This window comes from Tenrec ecaudatus, chromosome 6, assembly GCF_050624435.1.
Source record: "Tenrec ecaudatus isolate mTenEca1 chromosome 6, mTenEca1.hap1, whole genome shotgun sequence".
Taxonomy (NCBI): Eukaryota; Metazoa; Chordata; class Mammalia; order Afrosoricida; family Tenrecidae; genus Tenrec; species Tenrec ecaudatus.
Genome location: NC_134535.1, coordinates 162782885 through 162808516, shown reverse-complemented (window position 1 = coordinate 162808516; position 25632 = coordinate 162782885). Strand labels below are relative to the sequence as shown.

At 43.6% G+C, this 25632-nt stretch overlaps 1 protein-coding gene across 2 annotated transcripts in view; it reads left to right on the top strand.

The window, feature by feature from the left end:
• Nucleotides 1–25632, top strand: part of RSU1 (Ras suppressor protein 1) — a 257042-nt gene that overhangs the window by 112494 nt on the left and 118916 nt on the right. The window lies entirely within an intron of this gene.

Here is a 25632-nt window from a genome sequence, read left to right as displayed (position 1 = left end):
ATTGTCCCACAAAGTACTGTATCTATATATAAGGCCCCACAAATGCTGCTTATTTTCTGTTGTAAGATATTCGCTTCTGGGAATAGATCCTCAAGTAATAGTCAAGAACTCAAAGATTTGTTTTAAAAAAATGTTTTTTTCCAACATTATTTAAAATAGTGAAAAATTTGAAACTATCTCAAAAGTCTGAAAATGTAAGAATGGTAGATAGGAAAGAGTCAAGATGGCGTCCAGGTAGAATCATCCATCCAGTGATCCTGTTGTTAGATCAGAAAATTAAGAGGCATGGGAAGCAAGCCCAAGGAGAGAGCAAGGAGAGAACAACAGTTCCAGGGGGACTTGGGGATGGGGGAGGCAGGGGTAAGGAACAGTGAGCAAACAACGCCATAGACATGGGAGCAACTAGGGAATTGAAAGCAACAATGAGGAAGACATAGAGATCCTGGTGTTATTGGAGCAACAACAATCTAGCTGAGAGGAATTGCTAAGAGGAAGATAAAAGGAAACAGGAAATATCTAGGAAGCAAAACTGTGCATAGAGATATAAACATAGGTGTGCAATATTAATTCATAGAGATATTGGCCTATGTACATATATTTATATGGAAATACATTGAGGAAGTAGATGGATTTTGGACCTCTGCTCAAGCCCTCCCTCCACGCAAGAGCACTTTGTTCTAACAACCTGGTATTCTGTGATGCTCCTCCTCCCGACATGAACACTAAAGACAAAATGGGTACATAAGCAAATGTAGTGAAGAAAGCTGATGGTGCTCGGCTACCAAAAGCTTAAAGGCTTGAAGTTAAACAAGCAGCCCTCTAGCAGAGAAGCAACAAGCCCATATCGAAGAAGCATACCAACCTGTGCTATCATGATGTGTCCACAGCAGTGGTTCTCAATCTTCTTAATGCTGTGACCCTTTAATACAGTTCTTCATGTTGTGGTGACCCCCAACCATAAAATTATTTTTCTGTAATTTTGCTACTGTTATGAATCAGGCGACCCCTGTGAGAGGGTCGTTTGACCTCCCAAAGGGGTCGTGGCCCATAGATTGAGAAACACTGCTCTATAGGATTAGGGAACAGGTATGAGAAGATCCAAAACAAGCAAACAAAAATATATTGTTGAGCATGAAGGGGGTTGGAATAGAGACCCAAAACCCATCTATAGGCAATGGGCCATCCCCTCACAGAAGGGTCACAAGGAAGGAATGATTCAACCAGGACATAGCATAGCACCAATGAAACACACATTCGTTCTCTGAGGCTTCCTCACCCCCACTATCATGACTCCAGTCCTGCCATTCAGTTCTGGCTAAACTGGATCATGTACACTGGTACAGGTAAGAGCTCATGACACACAGACTCCAGGTCAGAGAAATCCCTCAGGAACAGAAATGGGAGTAGTGATACCAGGAGGGTAGGGAGAAGTTGGTGGTGGAGGGGAGGAAGTGGGAACCAATTACAATGATCGACATAGAACACACACACACACACACACACCCCTCAGGGGGACGAACAACAGAAAGGTGAAGAGAGACAGTGGTCAGTGTTAACTATGAAAATAATAATTTATAATTTATCAAGGGGTCATGAAGGTGGGGATAGAGGAACTGAATAAAAGAGGAGCTGATACAAGGGCTCAAATAGAAAGTAAATATTAGACAATGATGATGGCTACATATGTACATATTTACATGATACAATTGATGTATGGATTGTTAAAAGAGCTGTAAGAGCCCCCAATAAAACGACCTTTACAAAAACAACAACAAAAAAAGAATGGGTAGATAACTACAGTAGTTTATGCAATATAACGTGGCATGAAAAATGCTTATAGCAGCAATTTGAGTTTCTAACATGAATAAAATTATAGAGGATTTTACATGTGCATAAAGAAATTGGTGAAAATATTATTAATGACTATGTGGGGACTCAAGATTTTAAATTTCTTCCTCCTAATTATTGTTCAAATTTTCTGCATGTGTTTGTGCTAGATTTAGAAACTACATTAAGTTTGCTTTTACAGCCAGTGTATAACCCTAGCATTTTGCATATTAAAACCAAATTGTTTTCTTTGTGTACCTTCCTATGGGTCTGAACTATCTTAACTGATATTTCCCAGGCTTTCTGGTGAATCTGCGGTTAGGTGGTGTATTGGGCTTTGAGATAATAATTTCGTTGAAAAGGACGTATACCAGACTATTTCCAAGGAGTTGGGGGTGATGGTGCCCCTAATGTCCAGCTCTTCCATGACGCCATTCAGCTCTATTACCACCCACCTCCCGACTCCCCCTTGAGTCTATTCTCTCAGGTTCCTGGATTCTGCAAATTACCACAAAGTCCCACAGAAACTTAAAAAATTTTGAAGAAAAGTCTCATGTAATAGTGGGTGCTCTTCAGTCCAAAATCTGAAGCTCAGGCAGGGGTGACCCAGTTGCTTGGTTCAGAAGACGTACTTTACTCCTGGCTCTTGCCAGTGATCGTATCCACCCCCTGTTTCTCAGTGGGCTTATCTTATATGCAGCATTGCAGGCAATCCTGTTCAAAATTACTCACAGGTGAATCCGATCAGTCTCTTCCTCCACTTTCTTACCAGACTTATGCAGGGAAAGGTTGTTTGTTGGGAATTACATTAAGTATCAACAATATAAGCAAATTATCATATAACCTTTCATGTTTTACATGTAATATAAATATATATATTACATAATAATCTATTCTCTACTTCTGGACTGTATCTTACTGATGCACATATGACCTGCAGCCTCTGGCAGGACGTTTCCCCTAGGCACTGTCTTCCTACTAATCTTAAGTAGCCAGGCATTTACCAAGACACTCCATCAGCAGCTTTTCTCCTCTAAGCAGTAGCATATCATTCCTTCTATCCATTATAAACGACAGTGACCAAGATAACGATTAAGCAAGAGTATAGCCCAATGCACACCCTCTATGAAGGTCAGGCCTTAATCCCATCCTATCCCTGTGTATAAGCAGCTGATATCCTTCCAAAATGAGACTAAAGCCACAGGTATATAAACTCCAGAACTACAATATATCACATAAATAATCATGGATGGAAGGACAATCTTAATTGAATATAACTCAGACTTGACAGTTGGTGATTTACGACGGACTCACTCTTGAGCCAGGTGGCTGACTGGCAGGTCATCTGCCAAGGCAGCTCAACTCTCTTTCAAAGGGAGTTCATATCTGTTGGCAACTGGACTGCGGTTCGTTTATGTGGCAATCTCTTGAAAGAGCAAGAAAAGAGGACGAACTCTAGTGCTTGTCTAGAGCCGTTCTCTGGTCTCTGCTGTGTCATTACTGGTTCTCTTGGCTAAAGCAAGCCCCACGATTGTGCCAGCTTCAAAGAGGATGGGGAACTTCCACGGGCCTGGGTTTAGGGACGGGAGATGATAATTATTTCGCTGATCGCCTTATGCACAAAAAGTAAAACAAAATGCATGAAAAAGAAACCTCTCATTTCCTTGACATCCTGATTTTATTGTCTGTGAGTCACAGTATCCCTCTGATTTGACTGCTTTTGTTGGCTCCTTATTTCTTTCTGATTATAAGTAGGGGCCCAAATAAAAGTCACCGCTGGTCCAGGCAATTCCAATTCATGCAACCCTATGAAGCAGAGTAGAAGTACCCTATAGGATTCCCAAGACTAAATCTTCAGGGCAAAGGGATCGCCTCATCTTTCTTCCCAAGAGCATCACATGACTCATGCCAGCCATCTTTTAGGTAGCAGGTAACACTTTCACCATTATGCCACTATAGTTCCTTATGACTAGGAAAGGGAGGCAACAAACTAATTGACATGTGGCTGGGCTAGCCTTCATCCCGCTACCCTGAATCTCTGGGCTAGCCTTCATCCCGCTACCCTGAATCACCAGGTGTTTGGACCTGCCTGATAATTGTTTTCTTATTATAGGACTACAATGTCTTATAATATTGGTAATAATGTTTTATCGTATGCTACAAGAATCAGAGTTTAAAAAAATATTATCAATATTGCAAAAACATACTCTGTTACCAGGAAGATTCAGATCCTAGAGAAGGACATCATGCTTGGTAAAGTCGAAGAGCGCCCATGGAAAAAGGGGGTGATCCTCAAAGGGGGTAGCTGCAACAATGCATTCATACATAAGGACCACCGAGCGGCTGGGGCAGGGCCGAGCAGTGTTGTATTATGTTGTACACCGGGTTGCTACGAGTTGGAACAAACTCAACGGCACCTAACACTAATAACAAGAAGTAAAGCATATTTTGTTTTATTTGAGAATTTGCTTCGCCAAAGACCAAAATATCTTATTTTACTCTTTGTATCAGGGGCAACAACTTTCAAAGGCTTCTTAGAAATAGTTTACTGAGGCCCTGAAACAGTTACTAAGTTAAAGAAGGGGGAATTGTGCATAGCCAAAAGAGCTTTTATAAGCGCCGGGACTATTTAATACATAGCTTCCCAATGATGTTATAAAACTAGTAGCTTAAAGGGAGAAAGACGGGCTTTCTACTCTCGTAAAGTGTTGCAGTCTCGGCTTAAAGGGCCACTTCTACCCCGGCCTATCGGGTGACTATGAGTTGGTGTCAACTCAGCGGCAGTGAGGGAGTGCTTAATACAACACGAGTTGATCCTCTATTAGAACCAGAGGTCAGAAGTCAAGATCAGCTTCACTGGACTCAGGGGAGTGTCCACAAGGTTCTTTTCCTTCTAGAAACTCTGAGAGAGAATCCATTTCTTTGTCATGGTAGTGTAGTGGGTTATGAATTGAACTACTAACAGCCAGGTCATCAGTTTGAACCCACCAATTGTTCAGCTGGAGAAAGATGAGACTGTCTTTCCCGCTAAAGATTGAAAGTTTCAGAAACCCTACTCTGTCCTGAAGAATCTACCTAGGAGTCAGCATTAACTCCGTGGCAGGGCGTGTAGTACCTGTCTGCGTTCCCTGGCTTGTGACGCCTTCCATTTTCAAAGTACATCACCTCTTCCTGCATGGCCCCCACGTCTGTGTTTTTGACATAGAACTCTTGTGATTATGCCAGAATCCATGGGTGTTGCCACCAGTTACACTTGGCTTCTGTCTGAAAGGTTGGAAGCTTAAGTCCTCTGAAGCACCCTGAAGGAAAGACCTGGTAGTCCACGTCTCAGAAGTCAGCCACTGAAAACGCTCTGGAGTCCTGTTCCCCTCTGATGTACATGTCAGAGGGTCCCCATGAGTCAGAATGGACGTATTGTCCATCGGTCCTAGAGAATCCATCAGACCCAACCACCTGACATCCTCACCTCAAGATCCTCAACGTAATCACATCTGCAAAGTTCCTTTTGCCACAGAGTAACACTCACAGGTAAAGAGGGTCAGGCGCTATAATACAGCCCCCATGTCAGCACAGTCACGTGTCCTTGAGCTTCACCACGCAGTGTCTTTCGGGAGAGCAATATAACTTTCCCTCACATCTTAGTGGGCCCACCTCTTGCCCCCAGGTTTCAGTTAGCTGTCAGGTTTTCTCCACAAAAGTGCTTGACTCCCGGAGGCTAAGTCATTGGGATTTTCTCAAGGTTTGATGCAGAGCCTGGGTGAACACAGGAAAGATTCTTATTATTCATAGTGGGGAGAAGTGGAGTTTATATCGCTGGCCTCCCTGATTCTATATATTGATAGTATGATTAATAGTTTTTAACACAAAACTATTTTGAAATACGAGTCTCTGATGACGTATTTTGACAGTAGCTGTGTCCTCCTTTTAGCAATTCTAACAGGAGTCGGCTCGTTTAATATCTCATACCTAGGTAATCAAGCCAAGATGTCATGCCCAGAAATATCATGAAATGTCAACCACAGAATCCCTTAAAAATAATCACATGCAGGGAATTTAAATCCTCGTTACTTGCCGTTTTGAAACATACAACTTTTTGAAGACCGAGAGCTTGAAAGACTTCTTTTTTTGTTTTAATTTTTTTTCCTCTTCAGAGATGCCAGATGGATGTTGAATTCAGTCCAGTTTTCTGTTTTTTCAGATCATTTTTTTGGAGTTTGTGGTGGTGTTTTAGATTCTTATCGGTATCGTGAGTGTGTTCTTCCTCCTCTAGTCCCTCACAGCTACCCACACCCTGGCATCGACTTGGTTGCCTTGGTACCTGTTCCTGAAGGACGTCTGCAGTGGAATTTGGTGGTTTAAATAGCTCGGCTTGTCATCTAAAAGTAGCAGTCATTAACAAGATGCTGTTTGGCTAGGGGTGTCTTGAACACAACTTTCAACATTTTTTTTCCTTATTTCATCGCTTTCCTGTTCATGTTTACTCATTTCACCACTGGAAATTTCGAAGTCTGGTACATAGCATGGATCTGGGAAGAAAAATTCTAGACATGTTCGTCACAAGGCTCTGAAATTTGTGTGATGGGGTTGGGGTGGGGATCAGCCGAGTGGAACTCTGCATATTTTTGTTTTAAGGAGCCGTCAACTCATGTTCAAGACACTCGGGCTTTCTTGCCTGTCATGCTTTCAGGAGCAGAATCCCAGGTCAATCTGCCAGGGAGCTGTTGCTTGAACTGCCCACCTTCTGGTTAGCAGCTGAGTGCTTTACTGGTTACTCCATGTGCGTTTTCAAGAGCTGGGAAATTCAGAATTCTACCTCCATTACTCCTTCACATGATCAGTAGGACTGAGCTACTGTGTGTATACGTTTGTCTTTGCAGTTTAAGACGGAAGAGCCTCCTGCTGTTTCTAAGGAAACTGAATTTTAAAATTCCTACTGATTTCTCCGTGAGCTTTGTTATTAATTGCCCCTGGGTTGGCTCTGGCCCAAGACAAGTCCACGTACAATACAAAGAAATATTGCCTGGCTCTGCACGATCTTCACAAGTGTTGGTCTCTTTGGGTCAGCTATTAATTCTTCCAGTCTTCCAACCTCTGGCCACATCAGGGACAGACCACCTATGACAGAAGGACACAGTGCCAGGTGATGGGCAGCGGGTGGTTTGCAGCTTCAACTGGCCTTTAATATGGTTTTGGGTTGGCTTGAACACACAACTTTCTTAGAAAAGGTAAGGCGTTTCTTAGAGCGGAGCTTAATGCAGAGCTCTGGGAGGCTTTGTATCTATCCAAGTTATCTACTGCAGGTCGCTATAACAGAAAATGCAGCCAGGTGGAACAGCATCCCACTTCAGAGCCCGGTGAGCACGTACTTGGAGGTAGTAGCTGTCAATGTTGGGGAGAGGGTCACACTGGGCTCCTTTACCAGTTACTATACCAGTGGGTATCTCTGCAAGAGCCACCGCCTGGCAGCTTGTATTGTGAGAGATGCACATTAATTAGTCACTTGAAATTCTTCCCTCATTAACTCCAGGCAAATTACTGGAGAAAATGTTCTGGAATTCAGAGTCTATGGTTTGGATAAAGAGCAAAAGGTTGGGAGTATGTCATGTTTGTAAAACAACCAAATCATAGGCAATTCATTATGGAGTAGTGGATCCTGTTCTCCCATTAAAAGCTTGCTCTTATCTTGAACCTAGTAGCTCACTTCATCTGGTGAGCATCTATATTTTTCTTTTTTTCCTTTTAAAAATCATTTTATGGGGGTGCATAGAACTCTTATTACAATCCATACACCCATTCATTGTGTCAAGCACATTTGTACATTTGTTGCCATCATCATTCCCAAAACATTTGCTTTCTACTTGACCCCTTGGTATCAGCTCCTCATTCTCCCCTCCCTCCCTACCCCCCACCTCTCACGAATCTTTGATAATTTACAAATGATCATTATTTTTCATGTCTTACACTGTCAGACGTCTCCCTTCACCCACTTTTCTGTTGTCCGTCCCCCAGGGAAGGGGTTATATGTAGATCCTTGTGATCAGTTTCCTCTTTCTACTCCACCTTCCCCTTACCTTCCTGGTGTTGCCACTCTCATTATTGGTCCTGAGGGGTTCATCTGTTGTGGATTCTCTGTGTTTCCAGTTCTAATCTATACCAGTGTACCTCCTGTGGTCTAGCCAGATTTGTAATGTAGAATTGGGATCATGATAGTGGGGGAAGGGAGCATTAAAGAACTAGAGGAAAGTTGTATGTTTCATTGATGCTATACTGCATCCTGACTGGCTCATCTCCCTGCGACCCTTCTGTAAGGGAATGTCCAGTTGCCTACAGATGGGCTTTGGTTCCCACTCTGCACTCTCTCTCATACACAATGATATGATGTTTTGTTCTTTGATGCCTGATACCTGATCTAATCGACACTAGCACAGGGTAGTGTACTTCTTCCATGTGGGCTTTGCTACATCTCAGCTAGATGGCCACTTGTTTATCTTCAAGCCTTTAAGACCCCAGATGCTATGTCTTTTGATAGCCGGGCACCATCAGCTTTCTCACTGAAGAGTGCTTTCACCAGGGTGGGGTAAATTGTGGTATGTGCCAGATTTATGTTCCTGTATAGGTTTTTAATATCAGGGAGTGGAGAATTATTGTATGCTGTCTTGGAGTAGGTAGTTAACATTATCGTTCATCATCAAGAAGTATCTGAGAATGGCCATCAAAGCTCCTGCTCTTAGGCTCCATTGGACTGTGTGTAGTGAGGTGCTTTTCTGTTCTAGTGTGTAATTTGATGCCACATGGCCACCCCCGGTAAGACACAACTGTAACTTTTAGAAAGGAAATGTGTCTAAATATATCACACACACATGTACACACACATTAAAGATTTACAGTGGCAGCAGCATTTTTGGGGGAACATATTTTACTTACGGGATGAAAAAACCTTCAATGCTCTGCAATTGAAGAGAACCTTAATCTTTCTATCCTTTTCTTTCCAATCCATCACCGTGCATCTCTACTCCTAGAGGCTGGGCCTGTCTCTACTGTCTCTACATGCATCTCTACTCCTAGAGGCTGGGCCTGTCTCTACTGTCTCTACATGCATCTCTACTCCTAGAGGCTGGGCCTGTCTCTACTGTCTCTACATGCATCTCTACTCCTAGAGGCTGGGCCAGTCTCTACTGTCTCTACATGCATCTCTACTCCTAGAGGCTGGGCCTGTCTCTACTGTCTCTACATGCATCTCTACTCCTAGAGGCTGGGCCTGTCTCTACTGTCTCTACATGCATCTCTACTCCTAGAGGCTGGGCCAGTCTCTACTGTCTCTACATGCATCTCTACTCCTAGAGGCTGGGCCAGTCTCTACTGTCTCTACATGCATCTCTACTCCTAGAGGCTGGGCCAGTCTCTACTGTCTCTACATGCATCTCTACTCCTAGAGGCTGGGCCTGTCTCTACTGTCTCTACATGCATCTCTACTCCTAGAGGCTGGGCCTGTCTCTACTGTCTCTACATGCATCTCTACTCCTAGAGGCTGGGCCAGTCTCTACTGTCTCTACATGCATCTCTACTCCTAGAGGCTGGGCCTGTCTCTACTGTCTCTACATGCATCTCTACTCCTAGAGGCTGGGCCTGTCTCTACTGTCTCTACATGCATCTCTACTCCTAGAGGCTGGGCCAGTCTCTACTGTCTCTACATGCATCTCTACTCCTAGAGGCTGGGCCAGTCTCTACTGTCTCTACATGCATCTCTACTCCTAGAGGCTGGGCCTGTCTCTACTGTCTCTACATGCATCTCTACTCCTAGAGGCTGGGCCAGTCTCTACTGTCTCTACATGCATCTCTACTCCTAGAGGCTGGGCCTGTCTCTACTGTCTCTACATGCATCTCTACTCCTAGAGGCTGGGCCTGTCTCTACTGTCTCTACATGCATCTCTACTCCTAGAGGCTGGGCCTGTCTCTACTGTCTCTACATGCATCTCTACTCCTAGAGGCCGGGCCAGTCTCTACTGTCTCTACATGCATCTCTACTCCTAGAGGCCGGGCCTGTCTCTACTGTCTCTACATGCATCTCTACTCCTAGAGGCTGGGCCTGTCTCTACTGTCTCTACATGCATCTCTACTCCTAGAGGCTGGGCCTGTCTCTACTGTCTCTACATGCATCTCTACTCCTAGAGGCTGGGCCTGTCTCTACTGTCTCTACATGCATCTCTACTCCTAGAGGCTGGGCCTGTCTCTACTGTCTCTACATGCATCTCTACTCCTAGAGGCTGGGCCTGTCTCTACTGTCTCTACATGCATCTCTACTCCTAGAGGCTGGGCCTGTCTCTACTGTCTCTACATGCATCTCTACTCCTAGAGGCTGGGCTTGTCTCTACTGTCTCTACATGCATCTCTACTCCTAGAGGCCGGGCCTGTCTCTACTGTCTCTACATGCATCTCTACTCCTAGAGGCTGGGCCTGTCTCTACTGTCTCTACATGCATCTCTACTCCTAGAGGCTGGGCCTGTCTCTACTGTCTCTACATGCATCTCTACTCCTAGAGGCCGGGCCTGTCTCTACTGTCTCTACATGCATCTCTACTCCTAGAGGCTGGGCCTGTCTCTGTAACCCTGGTCCCCATAGTTGAAAGTATGTCAGTAAGAATAATGAAGTCAGATTGCCAGGGCGCCCTGCTCTCCTGGCTTAGATTCCATCTGTCACACGATAAATCAGCTGATATGCTGTATAAAAACAGAGTGGTGTGAATTACATAGAAAGAGTGGGCACTTTGGATAGCCTGATTACCTCTCACCTTTATCATCTACAATATTGGCTACCTGTCCTTTCCGCAGTGTTACATTGGCTCATTTCTTGGAGACATTGAACTATTATTTTTAATTTTTTTTTTTACTTCTGAGTTCCAGCTTTCTATCCCCAATTTCGCTAAGCCTCTCACTTAATGTGGGAGAAAGACGAGGCTCTCTGTCCCTGTAAAGATGTACAGTCCCAGAAACCCACAGGGGCAGTTCTCCTCTGTCCTGTGTGGTCACCGTGACTCGGAATGGACTAGATGGCAGCGAGGTTTTGTTTTGTTTCGCACTTATCTCGTGTTCCGGGTTATTTCAATGCTTGGTGAGTGTGTCCACTTCAATGAGCTGCAGGCTGGTAGCGTTTAACATTCCTAAAAGTACACGCTTGAATTCTGTATTTGAGTTAGTGACGTCACCATTCATACAGTTATTCTTTCCCTTGTTCCTGTGCAGATAAAACCAGAGAGTCCCTCGTTCTAGCATGCCTTATGAGGCTTTCAGTGATTCTTACCCTTCCTTGCCTACCTCTCTAGACTCATTTCTATTTCTGCCTATTTTTGTGCTGTTTGTGCTTTTTTTCCCCCCATTTGCTTTTCCCCTCTGCCTGGAGCCCGCCTTGTCCACCGCGGTCAGATTGAGTATCACCTCCTGTAGGAAGTCATCCCCAGTGTCGTCTCCATCATCTCCACTACGGGCCAAGCACCTGCTCTCCTCTAATTAGCCCTTTTTGCTTGTCAGTTTGAACCACTAGACCGTGAGCTCATTAGGGACCGTCTCTTCTCCGTCTTGTGACAAGAACTGTTGCAAAGCAAATGTTTATGGAATAAATAAGTACCTGTTAGCCAGAGCTGTAGGATTTGAGCCAGAACCAAAAAGCTCATGGAAAAAAATTGAATGAAAAGATAAAGCTTGAATTAAAAGAAAAAGTTTTCTGCAAACTTTTTTGAAGCCTCTTCGTATAATCAGATCAGACTCTCTACTGCTCCAAACACTCAGGCATTAAAAGCATGAAGAAAGAGTGCCTGGGAGTCTGTGTGTGCACACACTTGTGTACATGAGTGATGCCATCTTGAGAGTAATTTGTTTTCTTTTTTTTTAAACATTTTATTAGGGGCTCATACAACTCTTATCACAATCCATACATATAACATACATCAATTGTATAAAGCACATCTGTACATTCTTTGCCCTCATCATTCTTTTTTTTCCTTTTCTTTTTTTTTACATTTTATTGGGGCTCATACAACTCTTATCACAATCCATTCATATACATACATCAATTGTGTAAAGCACATCTGCACATTCCCTGCCCCAATCATTCTCAAAGCATTTGCTCTCCACTTAAGCCCTTTGCTTCAGGTCCTCTTTTATTTCCCCCCTCTCTCCCCACTCCCCCCTCCCTCGTGTATCCTTGGTAATTTATACATTGTTATTTTGTCATGTCTTGCCCTATCCGGAGTCTCCCTTCCCCCCCTTCTCTGCCGTCCATCTCCCAGAGAGGAGGTCACATGTGGATCCTTGTCATAAGTTCCCCCTTTCCAACCCACTCACCCTCCACTCTCCCAGTATCTCCCCTCACACCCCTGGTCCTGAAGGTATCGTCCACCCTGGATTCCCTGTCTCTAGCTCCCATATGCACCAGTGTACAACCTCTGCCCTATCCAGTAATTTGTTTTCTGTGTGCTTCATATGAAAAGCTCTAGGGCATGAAAAAATCGTAGGCAAGTATTGATGAGTATTTTCTGTGTTATCTGAATTAGCTATAAAATCAATAGAACTTGTTTGTTACGTAGACATTTTTGACAGGTTTTTAATGGTGTTGTGTATGATGAGTTGTTAGAATATTATCTATGTAGATACCCACTATCTATAAGAATTTTATACATTTCTATTTCACATTTAATTTCAACTGGCTGTTTCTAGATAAATCTTGGAAATATATATATGTTAATTTCTTACCCCAGACATTTGCTACAACAATCTATATGTTTTATATCATAACCGTGGCTATATTCTTTGTCCTGGTAACATGTCCAACATGTCCTGGTAACATGTCCTGGTACATGACCAGAGTCTCCCCATCTTCACTTCTCGGGAGCTTCCTAGTTGTATTCCTTCCAAGACAGATTCGTTCCTTCTTCCAGCAGTGTGTTCTAGTCAGTGTTCTTCATCAGCAACATAATTCAAAAGCATAAACAATTCCATCTTCCTTTTCCATCGTTGATCTTTTGCATGCATATGAGGCCATTGAAAAGTCATGGTTTGGGGCAGGCATAGCGTAGCTCTCAAATTACATCTTTGCCTTTTAACATTTTAAAGAAATATTTTGCGATCGATTTGCCTACTGTGTCATTTAACGTCTTGACTGCTGCTGCCGCGGGCATTGATAGCTGATCCGAGTACCGTGGAATCCTTGCTGGCTTCACGATTTCCTTTGTTTGCTCTGATATTGTCTAACGACAGTTTTGTGGATTTCTGGTTTCTCCAACTTGAGTTGTAATCCATACCGAAGGAGACAGTCCTTGATTATTTATGAGCAAATGCCGCAGATCTCTCTTGCTTTAAAGAAACAAGGATTTCTCAGGTTTTAATGAGCCTTCCTCCAACGCTGCATTTGTTGTCAAATAGTCCGGTTTTTCATACACACAACTCCTGATTTTAAGCCCTGCAGTCTTCCCTCCCTCTTTTCTAGTGACTGCCTCTTGGGCTGTGTGTGGGTTTAACTTGACTGTCAAAGCCCACGTAAGGCAGTCGTATCACTGCTCTTATTTATAAACAATCTCATCGTGGCTGGTGTTTGCATCTCTTGGATGACTCGTATTTCTTTGTGTCATGAAGAAATAAGAGTCATGACAGAAACATGTATATGCACGTCCATGATCATGGTAGCTCGATTTACAATAGCAAAGAGTTGGAAGCAACCTGAATAAAAAGCTTGGATGCTGAACCTCCAGCACACACATACGATGCAGTTCTGTGTGTCACTGAAAAACGGTGTCAAAAAAGGAAGCCGCTCATATCACGGATGGACCTGGAGTACAGTTAGCTGAGTGAAAATAACCAATCACCAAGAGGCACACATTATATGAAATTATTGATATAAGGGGGGGCATGGAAAGACAGGGTAAAAATTCTCATATCAAAGGGAACAAACTTTGGAGGTTGTCAAGGAGGTGTCGGGCAGGGGAGAGACCACGGAGCAATGGGTTGAACTGTTGATGGCTCTTGACTTGGGTGAACTGCAGGGTGGTAATCTAGAGGAGGGCAGAGAATGTGTTGGGAAGCAGGTGCTGGGTGGGTTACTAGAGAGTTTGATTAGTCGTTGGGACTATTGAATGCAATGTTGATGATCTGCAATGTAAACCTCCACTTAATTGACAACAAAAAATAAATGAAAGGATATATGTGAATAATATATAACATGTGATTGCAATTCAAATAGTGTATCCACTGTTTATGATTTTATTATTTTGTTAAAAACAGTCTCTCCCTTTTTATTTTGAATTAGGTAAACATGTACAGAGCCAGTAAGTTTTCCATTCAATAATTAATACGCATTTATCTTCCATGTGATTGATGGCAGCTCCACATAGTGTAACAGGATGTATCCATGTTCCCTTTCTCCGTGTGCGTCCCATAAACAACCTTTTCTCGCCATTGAAAAGGTCTTCATATTCAAAGAAAAAGGCACCAGGGGCTCAAGTGGAGAGCAAATGTTTTGAGAATGACAAGGGCAACAAATGTACAAATGTGCTTTACACTATTGATGTATGTATGTATGGGTTGTGATAAGAGTTGTACGAGCCCCTAATAAAACGATGAAAATAAATGAATTAAAGAAAAAGGCTGTGACGAAGGGAGGGAAGGGGACACAATGCTAGAGGGTGGGCAGGTGTTCACCTGGGGCAGAGGAGGGTGATAATCTACAAAAAGGAGAAGTGGGGAAAAGGGAGAACAGCACAGCCATTGGGAGGTTTGATCAGTAGTTTAAGTTATTGAATTTTTAAAAAATCATCTGACATATTAGTACCCACCAAAATGACAATGAAAATTTTAAAGGGGGAAAAAAGGTTGTTTCCCTTTTTAGATATGATCTTTTATAATGATCATGATAAGACATGTCAGGATATGCTAGGATTGACCGTAAGTAGCCAGCTGGACAGAAACCTAGGTGGCGTCGTGGGTTGTGTGTTGGGCTGTAGTGGAAAGCTACCAACTGCTCTCTGGGGGCCAGATGAGGCTATCTGTTCCTATAAAGAGTCACAGCCTTGGAAACCCACCGGGGCAGCCTTACTCTGTCCCAGAGAATCTTGATGAGTCAAAATTGGCTTGACAGCAGTGAATTTGGTTGCGCAAGCTGGAATTTTAGGACTGACAATGCTGCTCAAACCAGTCGAAATCAGAAGGGCTTTCTAAAACAGTGCTTAGAGCTAATTGGGGATTTAGGTAAGTGAGACTCTTTGTGTAAATTAAGTCAAGCCTCTGGAATACCTTTTTGTATTAAGAAAACATTTTGTATTTGTTGATTGTTTTTATCTTGAGTAGCGTATCATAGTACTTTCTCTGTCTCTCTCTTTCGGTATTTGTTACTGTGACAGTATTTCGTATTTTTAACTCAAGACAGTTGGCTTTCCAAAAATACTGGAAACAAATTCATGATGTCATCATCCCCACCCGCATCCAGAATTGTGCTAGACTTCCCTTTTCGATCTGTTATTTATAGTTAATGCTTTTTTACATTTTAAGGCTAGTAAATTGTATAAGAGGAACGCTGGTGATGTGTTTGGTAAAGCATTCAACTACTAACCAAAAGATTAGTAGTTCAAATCCCATTAGCTTCTTCCCAAATGTGCCAGTCTGTTTCCGTAAAGACTCACAGCCCTGTACAGCTCGGGGAGCAGTGCTACTCAGCCCTGTTCGGCCCCTGTGAGTCAGAGTAGACTTCTTGGCAGCGGGTTTTGTGTATTGTGTGCCTGTGTGCTTGAATGGAATTAAAAAAATTTTTAAGTTGTGTAAGTAGATCCATAGGAATTGGGTAGGCTTTCCCCCCTGGCTATATATAGTTATTTTACTTTTATTTTTCTTGTCTTACTGTCAAATTTTAAAAGAGGGTTTTTTTTATTAATAAATCATTTTATTGGGGGCTCTTACAGCTCTTATAACAATCCATACATCAGTTGTATCAAATACATTTGTACTGGGTATCAGCTCCTCTTTTCTCCCTCCTTCCCTTACCCTCACACCCTCATGGACCTTTGATAAATGATAAATTATTATTATTTTCATATCCTGCACAGTCCACTCTCCCTTTGCCCACACTTCTGTTGTTCATCCCCCTGTGGGAGTGGGGGTGGGAGAGTTATATGTCAGTTATTGTAGCATTCTGGTCTAGTCCTCATTTCTCCCCCTTCTCCACCTCACCTTCCCTGACCCTCATGGTGTCGCTACTCCCATTACTGTTCCTGAGGAGTTTATCTGTCCTGGATAAACATTCTGTGTGTGTCGAGAGCGCTTATCTGTACCAGTGTACATGCTCCTGTCTAACTGGATTTGTAAGGTAGAACCGGGTCTTGATGCTGGGGCTGGGGAGGAAGCATTGAAGAACTAGAGGAAAGCTGTGTGTTCCATCAGTGCTGTGCTGCACCCTGGCTGGCTTGTTCTTTCCTTGTGACCCTTCCGTGAGGGGTGTCCAGTTGTCTACAGATGGGATTTGTGATTCCACTCCGACCCTTAGCATTTGCATTGATATATCTGTTTGTTTGGGGTCTTCCGATGCCTGATATCTGATCCCTTCGACACCTCCTGATCATACTTTAAAAGTTTCTATCTTTGTCCAGGGACTCTACAGTAACACTGTATTATAGACTAGATCTAAACTTTGCATATTATTGGTTTAAGAATGCTTCTTTGAACTTTTAAAATATATTGGAAATAAAATGTATATATGTCTTGCTATGAAATAAGAAATTTATCTTTTTCTTTCTATTGTTAATTATACTTTTCCCTACTTTATAATTTGTTTTTACCTTTGTTGGCATTTCCTGACCATAAAATGGAGTAAGTGTGTATATGCAGGTGTGTGTGTGTGTGTATGCAGGTGTGTGTGTATATATGCAGGTGTGTGTGTGTGTGTGTGTGTATGGGGTTCTGGTGGTGCTGTGGCTATGCCTCGGACTGCTAAACACATGGTCACTGGTTCGAACCTACCAGCTGCTCTTCGGGAAAAAGAGGGACCTATCTATCCCCACAAATATTTACAGCCTTGAGAATGCTATGTAGGCTGCTGGCTAGGAATCAGAATTGACTGTGTGTGTGTGTGTGTGTGTGTGTGTGTTTACATATAAGACCACGTGGAAATAGATGCTTTCAGCTGTTTGTGTTTTTTGTTTCTGTTGCATCTTACCACTGAGAGTTTATTACTAAACCCGAAACAAAGGAAAATAAGTGTCACCAGAAGGGATCATTAATATATCACCTAAAACCATTTGGACTTTTTTTTTTGAGCATGAATACTTTTCATATACTGAAAATTAAGTCATAGCTGTTAACAGTTTTCCATGTAGACTTGGCGTTTGAGTCATTCATGTTTCTTAATGACCTTGGCGCATAACTGAGATGACACAATGTCCACACCCTGGCCCTCTCACGACCCCTGCAGAGAGCGCAATGCCGGGCACCAAAGTAATAAAAATGTAAGCTGCTGAGTGAGCAGCAAAGCCGAAACAAGCCGTTTTTACATATCACTTAAGTTTAGGTTCCGTGTAGCGGGTTGATCCCTTACTTAACCTTTAATAAAATTGGATTCAAGGGTATTTTATATAAATAAAAAAGTGAAGTTAATTTCCTTTCTTACTTTCATATGCGCAAGTACCTAGTAAAGTAAAACAGCGAGCATTTACACTTCAATATTGGTCCTGTTGGCTGAAAATTGCCATGTTTAAAAAATAACAAAACAAGCAACTGTTTCTGAGGTGAACAATTTAAAAGATACATTTGCCATTGGGGAAGGTTACTGCGATTTTTACAGAAACCTGGTGGTGACCTAACCAGGGTTGGGTTGTTAACCAAAAGGCCTGTGGTTCAACACCCCCCACCCATCACCCACCCCCAAGCTGCTCCCGAGAGAGGGATGGGGTAGTCGGCTCCCATGAAGTTTCATCCTGTGGAGCAGTCCCATTCTGTCCTGGAAGGATGCTAGGATGCTAGGAGTCAGAATGGACTCCATGGTAGTGAGTGAGTTTAAGAACTTCAGGAATTCTCTCTCAATATCCTCCTCTGAGCCGGGCACCCACTGCCCTTCGTGTGGCTTTTTTTTTTTTTTTGCTTCTCTGTGCTGCCCTGCTCATGCCTTTCCTATCATTGGACAGAAATTAGGGTACTCTTATTCTCTATGAGCTTCTGTTTGATGATTTTCCTGAACAGCCTTGACTTAATGAAATTGTATTCATTTTTCTAAAAATGATGACTTGTTCAATGTATACATACATGGCCTTTGTTGTTGTTGTTCTTTGTAAACCCCATGTAAATCAACCTTCCAGTTAAACAGGTTTCAGTACTGACTGTTCCCAGGATATCTCAGTATCGCTTTACAGTCGGGGGAAAAGGCACAACTGCTGTGTACAGGAAGACGCGAGGGCTGTGGGGAAGCCACAGGATGGGCCTCTCACCTGTGCCCCTGGACCTTGAGTTTCTCTCTTCACCTGCCTGAATCTTAGTTGTTTCTTCTTTTTTAAAGGAGCTAATAAAACTATTGCCCGTACCAGACTTTGAAATGACATATGCATAGCTCTGAAATAGCATCTGGTACATAATACGTGCTCAATAAATAACAGCCCCCCCCCAAAAAAAACAAACAAACCCAACTCACTGTCCTCCAGTCAATTCTGACTCATAGCACCCCTTTAAATAATAATTATAATTATGCAGATGAAGAAGAAGAAAATGGTGATAAATATGCACCAGTGTGATGTTGGTGGTGGGGGTGTTCATATCCTGAATAGAACTTGTAATAAATGAAAACCAAATAAAACCCATAATAGTTACCATTGCATTGATTCTCGCTCATGGTAAACTCATATTTGTCAATATAGAATTCTGCCCCATAGAAAGCTTTGGGCTGCTAGCCCCAAGGCCAGCAGTTTGAAACCACCAGCTGCTGCTCGGGAGAAAGATGGGGCTCCCTACTCCTGCAGAGTCACAGTTCCAGAAACTCCCAGAGGGCCATTCTACCCTGCCCTATCGTGTCACTTTGTGTCAACATTGACCCCATGGCCATGGGCTTTGAAGGGTAAACTGTTGAGGTATGGGTGAAGCAGCCCTCAGGGCGGGTGTCCTCTTGTGTTGGGTCCCATGTGGCTATCCTCTGTGTTTGGATTCCTTTGTCCCTGCCACCATGGCGTGCAGTCTGATCCCTCACTGGGCGTGTCGGTAACTGTGTGGCGAAACTAGCCCCAACACAGGGCAGCCCAATCAGCAAGGCTTGCATCCTTTACCTTGTAGGACCACGGCCGTAGATTTTTACGAGTCTAACCACCTGCCTTTTAGCACCGATTTTTTAAAAAGGTCTCTGTGGTGATTTTGAAAGTATGAAGGGAGAGACTGAGACTTTTGATCATGTGAGAAATTTGACGAAATCCCCTTGATTGCTTAATGTCCGTGACAAATGATCCTTCTGTCCACATGGTTCAGTATGTGGAGACGCCAGGAAGGATTCTGGCACGTGTGATTATGGAAACAACCGATTTCCATAAGTGAAAATGAACCTGCTTATTAATGGGGCCACGGTTGCCTATTGCATTCAATCACAGTTATAACTAGCAGGAGATTGTTCTGCGTGATTTAGTGTTTACAACATTGCGGTCACCCAGGAAAGCTTACTGGATGAGAGAGAGGCGTTGGGAAGCAGCATAGGAGCTTCTTTTGCAGGTAATAAAGTGGAAAATCCAATTTGCAATTTCAGAATAAGCCTCTGAGTGATATATGATCTTCATAGCCTCGCCGGTCAGCGGGTCACTGCTAATCACGTTGCCGGCTGGCTTCCCCAGTGGCCTGTGCCTCCCGACCCGAGAGGGAGCCGCGTGAATCTGCGTCTGCGAGCCAGCCAGCGTGTCTGTAGATGCGCCCCTTTCTAGCTTATTAGATCCTCTTTGTCACAGTGCTTAATCCTGCCCGCCAGATCCTTGTTAGAACACCACCCGCGTGCGGTTCAGCCTTCTAATAAAGGAGCTGGGTGAGGACTCCTAACTAGAGGCACTGAAGCGTGCAGCAGTTCTGCGCTGGCAGCCTGACTGACAGTGGGGTGACATGCTTCCCGCATGTTGTTACTTAAAAGGGAGCGTCCTGCCGACAGCTGACGGATGAGCTGGGCTGGGGTGATGGTAACTTGTTGCTAGGCCGATATGAGATGGGTGTCATTGCTTCGCACAATAGACTGGGCTAGCTGCCCTCGGCTTCTATTAACCCTCTCCTCGAAAGCGGCCCCGTTCAGCGGAGACAAATCACGGGCAGGGAGGGCCAGGGAGGGCGACAGCTATGCAGAAGCAGAAGCGGGTCCGTGTGATCCACCAGCGACGTGAACTTGAAGAACCAAGAAAGCACGTCGTTTCCTCCCCATGCCTGGCCATGGCTCCACAGCACCGGCTCTCTATTTGGCTCACATTGTGTTTGCATCTCCATCATCCCTAATAGTTTCTTCCTTCAAGGTTTGTCACGGGCATTAAGCACGGGGCCCAGGGGCTGTTTGTTTAAAGGAAAGAAACAGTAGCGAACCTGAAGTCCTTGGATTTGTTTACTTTCCCATCCCGAGCCTGATTCATTCTTTCCTCTTAGAGCCCCCAGGCCTGCCGATGTGATTGTAGTAGCTTCATTTTATACTAAATTAAACCAATAGGAGGGGGCAACCTGCCCCCACCTCCACCCCAGCTACAGTGTGCAGATAGGTTTGAACAGGCCAGTGAAAATGCTCCTGGATCACTCGGGGTTCCCTCTGGTTACCCGACTTTCACACATCAGGATGCGACTCCTTTTCCCTGAAGGAGCTGCATCTCGTTGGCACTCCGAGTCCCCCCACACGCTCCAGTTAGCACTGTCCTCCTGCCTCGTCCATCTCCGTTGACAGCACCCAAATGAAGACATCACTTGGGATGACAGGTCTCTCGAGGGCTTCCTTTGAAAGGAAGTCTTGGCTGACCTTTCTTGGCATGATTCCCCCAGATCCGCCTTCTCCGTGGGGCAATTAGGGACCGCCGAACTTCAGTATCCAGCGGAGCAGCCCTACCACGACTGCAAACTCAGCAAGAGCCGGTGTGCACGCCCACGTGGGCTTGTAGGTTGTTGGCAGTAGAAGGCAGGTCCTTCTTTCCCAGAGGAGAGTTTCAGGGGATTCAGACCCGCTCCATTCGTCCTGTCATTGCACTACTTTTGGATTATTGGTGAAAGCCTTGGACCCGCAGAGGACAAACTTGCAAGGCAACCTAGGGGGAAGAATAAGTCGTCTCCAGCTCGCCGTGTATCCCACAACATGCCTCGGCATCGTTCAGACGATGGAGACTTGTCTGCGGGATGCCCCCTCCCTTCCTTGACCCTCTTGTTCCAAGTGATGGACACACAAGCACTTTTCTGGACTCTAACTGTACCGACTCGGCAGCCCCCCTCCCCCACTCTTCTCCCCAAAGGAAAGCTTGTATTCCCCTCCCCCCCCCCCTTTCTGAGCCAGATGCTAAGAGGGACTCAATCTGGATGGACTCGTTCATCTTGGGGAGTTTTGAACGCGTGCTCATCGGGTGAAATTTTACTAATGAAGAATTCAGAGTCTGAGTCTGAGTTGGAGAACCCCGTTTGGAGGGGAGAGGGAAATCGATGTTAAAAATCGACAAAGCTATCCCTTGGCTTAGGACTTGCTTTGCTTCCTTTTCTGATATGGTTTTCAAGGGTCTCTTTAAAAAATTTCTGGTGGCACACATACACTTTCCCTAAGAATCTCTTTTCGGTTTCCCATGGTCAGTGGGTAGGGCTGGGTCTTGAGAGCCCTGGGAGATGATAATATGTGAGCATCCATTAAGTATTAGTTGATGTTTTACGAGACATTTACTGGTCTCCAGTGCTTCCACCCTCACCTTCTGAGTGAATTTCTACCTCATGGTTACGGTTGCCTGGTATCTTGGCCCTTCCTTCAATGGCCGTGCTTTCTAAGAACCAGCCCTGAAGAGTCACCTTCCCAGGATTCCTAGTCATGACAATCCCATGTCTTTCAGTCAGAGGTAGAACACCAGGTTACTCGTCTAAGGCACTGCTGGTTGAAGCAGCATTTCCAGCCTTTTGGCTAACAGCCTGCCGCATTAAGCTTCATTCCCCAAGAATCCCTCTTATGGACAATGGGCAAAGGAGTGTGGTGGCCACCGGGTCTGTTCTGTCCCACCGTGACCCTGTGCTCAGCACACCACCCGGTCCTGACCATCCTCACAGATGTTCCTATGCTTGAGGCACTGTTGTTGCAGCCACTGTGTCACTGGGTAACAGCGCGATCAGTAGAGAAAAGATGGGCGTTTTCAAAAAGATTTCATCTTGCTTGGTTCCGCAATCAATGCTCGTGGACACAGCAGTCAAGACTGCCTTTGAGTGTTGGAAAGCAGGAGGACCAAGGTGTGCATGAGGCAAGCCATGGCATTCTTGGTGACGTGATATTCATGTGAAAGTCGACCTTTAAGAAGGGAGACTAATGGATGTGTTTGAATTATGATGCTGACAAAGACTATTAAAAGTACAATGGACTGTCAAAATAACAAGCAGATCTGTCTTGGAAGAAGTACTGCCGGAATTCCCCCTTAATGGCAAGGATGGCTAGACTTCATCTTACGTACTTTGGACATGTGCTTAGAGAGGCCAGTCCCTGGAGAAGGGCATTGTGCTGGGTAAAGTAGAGGGGCAGCCAAAAAAGAGTAAGGTCCTCAACTAGGTAGATTGACCCAGTGCTTGAGTAAAATATACATGCATATAAAACATGACTCTTCCCTGTGCCTCCAGCCCCCAGGGTGGATGATACCTTAAGGACCAAGGGTGTGAGGGATGATGCTGGGAGAGTAGAGGGTGAGTGGGTTGGAAAGAGGGAACTGATTACAAGGATCCACATGTGACCTCCTCCCTGGGAGATGGACGGCAGAGAAGGGGGGGGAGGGAGACTCTGGATAGGGCAAGATATGACAAAATAACAATGTATAAATTACCAAGGGCACACGAGGGAGGGGGGGTGGGGAGGGAGGGGGAAAAAAAGAGGACCTGATGCAAAAGGCTTAAGTGGAGAGCAAATGCTTTGAGAATGATTGGGGCAGGGAATGTGTGGATGTGCTTTATACAATTGATGTATGTATATGTATGGATTGTGATAAGAGTTGTATGAGCCCCTAATAAAATGTAAAAAAAGAAAAGGGAAAAAAAAAAGAAAATGATTAGGGCAAAGAATGTACAGATGTGCTTTATACAATTGATGTATATATGTATGGATTGTGATAAGAGTTGTATGAGCCCCTAATAAAATGTTTTAAAAAAACATGACTCTTCAAAAGTACAGATTGTTTTGAAATGCATGGCTTTTCACCCAGAAATTTATATTCAATATTAGGAAATGGGAGTAAAGGAAATAAGGAGAGAAGGTTCTGGAAGAGAAGCCATACATTAGAGCAAACTAGGTCTAAGAGATCATTTTCATGCTTGAGAAGGAAGAGCCCTCTCTTGAAAAACCGAAAAATATGCACTGCCACTGAGTTGATGCTGATTTACAGCAACCCTATAGGTCAGGCTAGAACCTCCCCTGGGAGTTTTTGAGACCGTAACTCTTTGCTGTAATAGAAAGCCCTCTCGTTCTCCCACCTTATCCCCAAGTAAAGTTAAAAACAAAAACCATAAATGATAGCCCATTTCCAATAAACCGAGGTAAGATTCCCAACTCTGTAGAATCACTGCAACGCTTAGATTTTCCTTTGCTTTAGACAGCTTTCTGATTCCTGGCTTGGAGAATCAAATTAATCAATTACCCTCCAAAGTCCTACGAGCTGACTAAAATAATGTTTAACAATTAATATGAGGAAAATGACAATATTGACAGTCTATTTAATGCCAATAAGGTCTAAAGTAGTTTTGCAAAGTCAGTGGCGAATCGCTCTCTGATACTATTTATTATTTTATTTTTTAATAAATCATTTTATTGGGGGCTCTTACAGCTCTTATACCAATTCATATATCAGTTGTATCAAGCACATTTGTACATATGTTGCCATCATTTCCCAAACATTTTCTTTCTACATGAGCCTTGGTATCAGCTCCTCTTTTTTCCCCTCCCTCCCTTCCCACCTTGGTGAACCCTTGATAATTTATAAATTATTTTTATTCTCATTTTTTTGATACTGTACACTGTCTCCCTTCACCCACGTTTCTGTTGTTTGTCCCCCTGGAGGTGGGGTGTTCGTTGATCTTTGCGATCATTTCCCCCTTTCTCCCCCTTCTCTCCCCACCTTCCCCCTACCCTCATGGTATCACTCCTCTTATTATTGGTCCTGAGGGGTTTCCCTGGTACTATTTAGTAATATCTATTTTCTTTTAAAGCGGTTTGTGAAATTGTCTTTTTTATTGTTTGCTCTTACTCTATTTTTATGAATGGGTACAAGTTCCTATACCAAAAAGAAGAAAGATTCAAACTACAAATTCTATTATTTTAAGTAAAAAGATTATATCATCTTCTTAGTAAAAAAAATTCATTCACGGTTCATTTCTCAAACTCAGATAAGCTAGGAAATGAGTGGTACGTACATCCCAGGAAACACTTTTGTTTTCCCAAATTATCAGTTATAATAACATTAGTAGTAGAGTTGCAGAAGAGGACAGACAGGTTAATTTGGTTGTGTCTTGGAAAGAATAATTGTTGGATATTTATGTTCAAATCGGTCCCTGGGTAGCACAAATGGTTAAAGCATTTGAACATTAACCAAGAGGGCAGTGATCAGACCCACAAATATCTTGGCAAAACACTAAAAGATCACAACTTCAGCAAACCCGATGGAGCTAGTGCCCGGGGACATCAAGGTCAATGTTAATGGTAACATACTTCTCAAAGACAAATAGTATATATTCTAATTTGGTGAGTAGCTACAACCAGCTATAGCTACAACCAAGACACAACCAGCAACTATTGGGATCGTCCCATCCAGAGGAAAGAGGAATGATGGAACTCAAAAGACATATGGAAACAATTAGTCCAGTGCACTGATAGAACACACAGACATCAATCTCCACAACCCTGAGGCCAGAGGCAACTGCTCTGGAAATGATGACATTGGAAGGTTCTGGGCAGAGTGGGAGAAGAATTCAGAAGAGAACTCGAAATCACACAAGAGACCAGGCTTACTGGTCCAATAAAGATTTGTTAGACCTCTAAGTCTATTGGCCATATCTGTCATCTCTGGAACTGAATGCACCTCCACATTAAAATAATCCAGCTTTTCAGTTCAAAAGGGCAGCATTTACCCAAGGACAAAGACCAGAGTTAGGAAAGAAGGAAGAATGGAGATAGGAAACTAGAAGGAGGCGAGATTATGTGAGGGGATTGCAGTAGATGAGTAAAATCAGAATGTGTACGAATTGTTGGATTTTTTTTTAGAAAGCAAATGTTTTGAGAATGATGATGGCAACAAATGTACAAATGTGCTTGACCCAATGGATGGATGTATGCATTGTGATAAGAGTTGTACGAGTCCCCAGTAAAATGATTAAATTTAAAAAAAAAAGAATTGTTGAGTAGTAAACTATCATGTTCCATAAATTTTTACCTACCATATATACTTGTGTATAAGCTGAGTTTTTCAGAACAAAAAATGTGCTGAAAAACTGAGGTTCGGCTTATACATGGGGCAGTGGTACCCCAGCAATGTGTAACATCTCGCTGGGGACCCCCGAGGTAATGGGAAAAGTTCCCGTTATCTCATGGGTGATTGCCGTTTCTCTGCTGGTCATTCAATGCTCCGCTGACCCT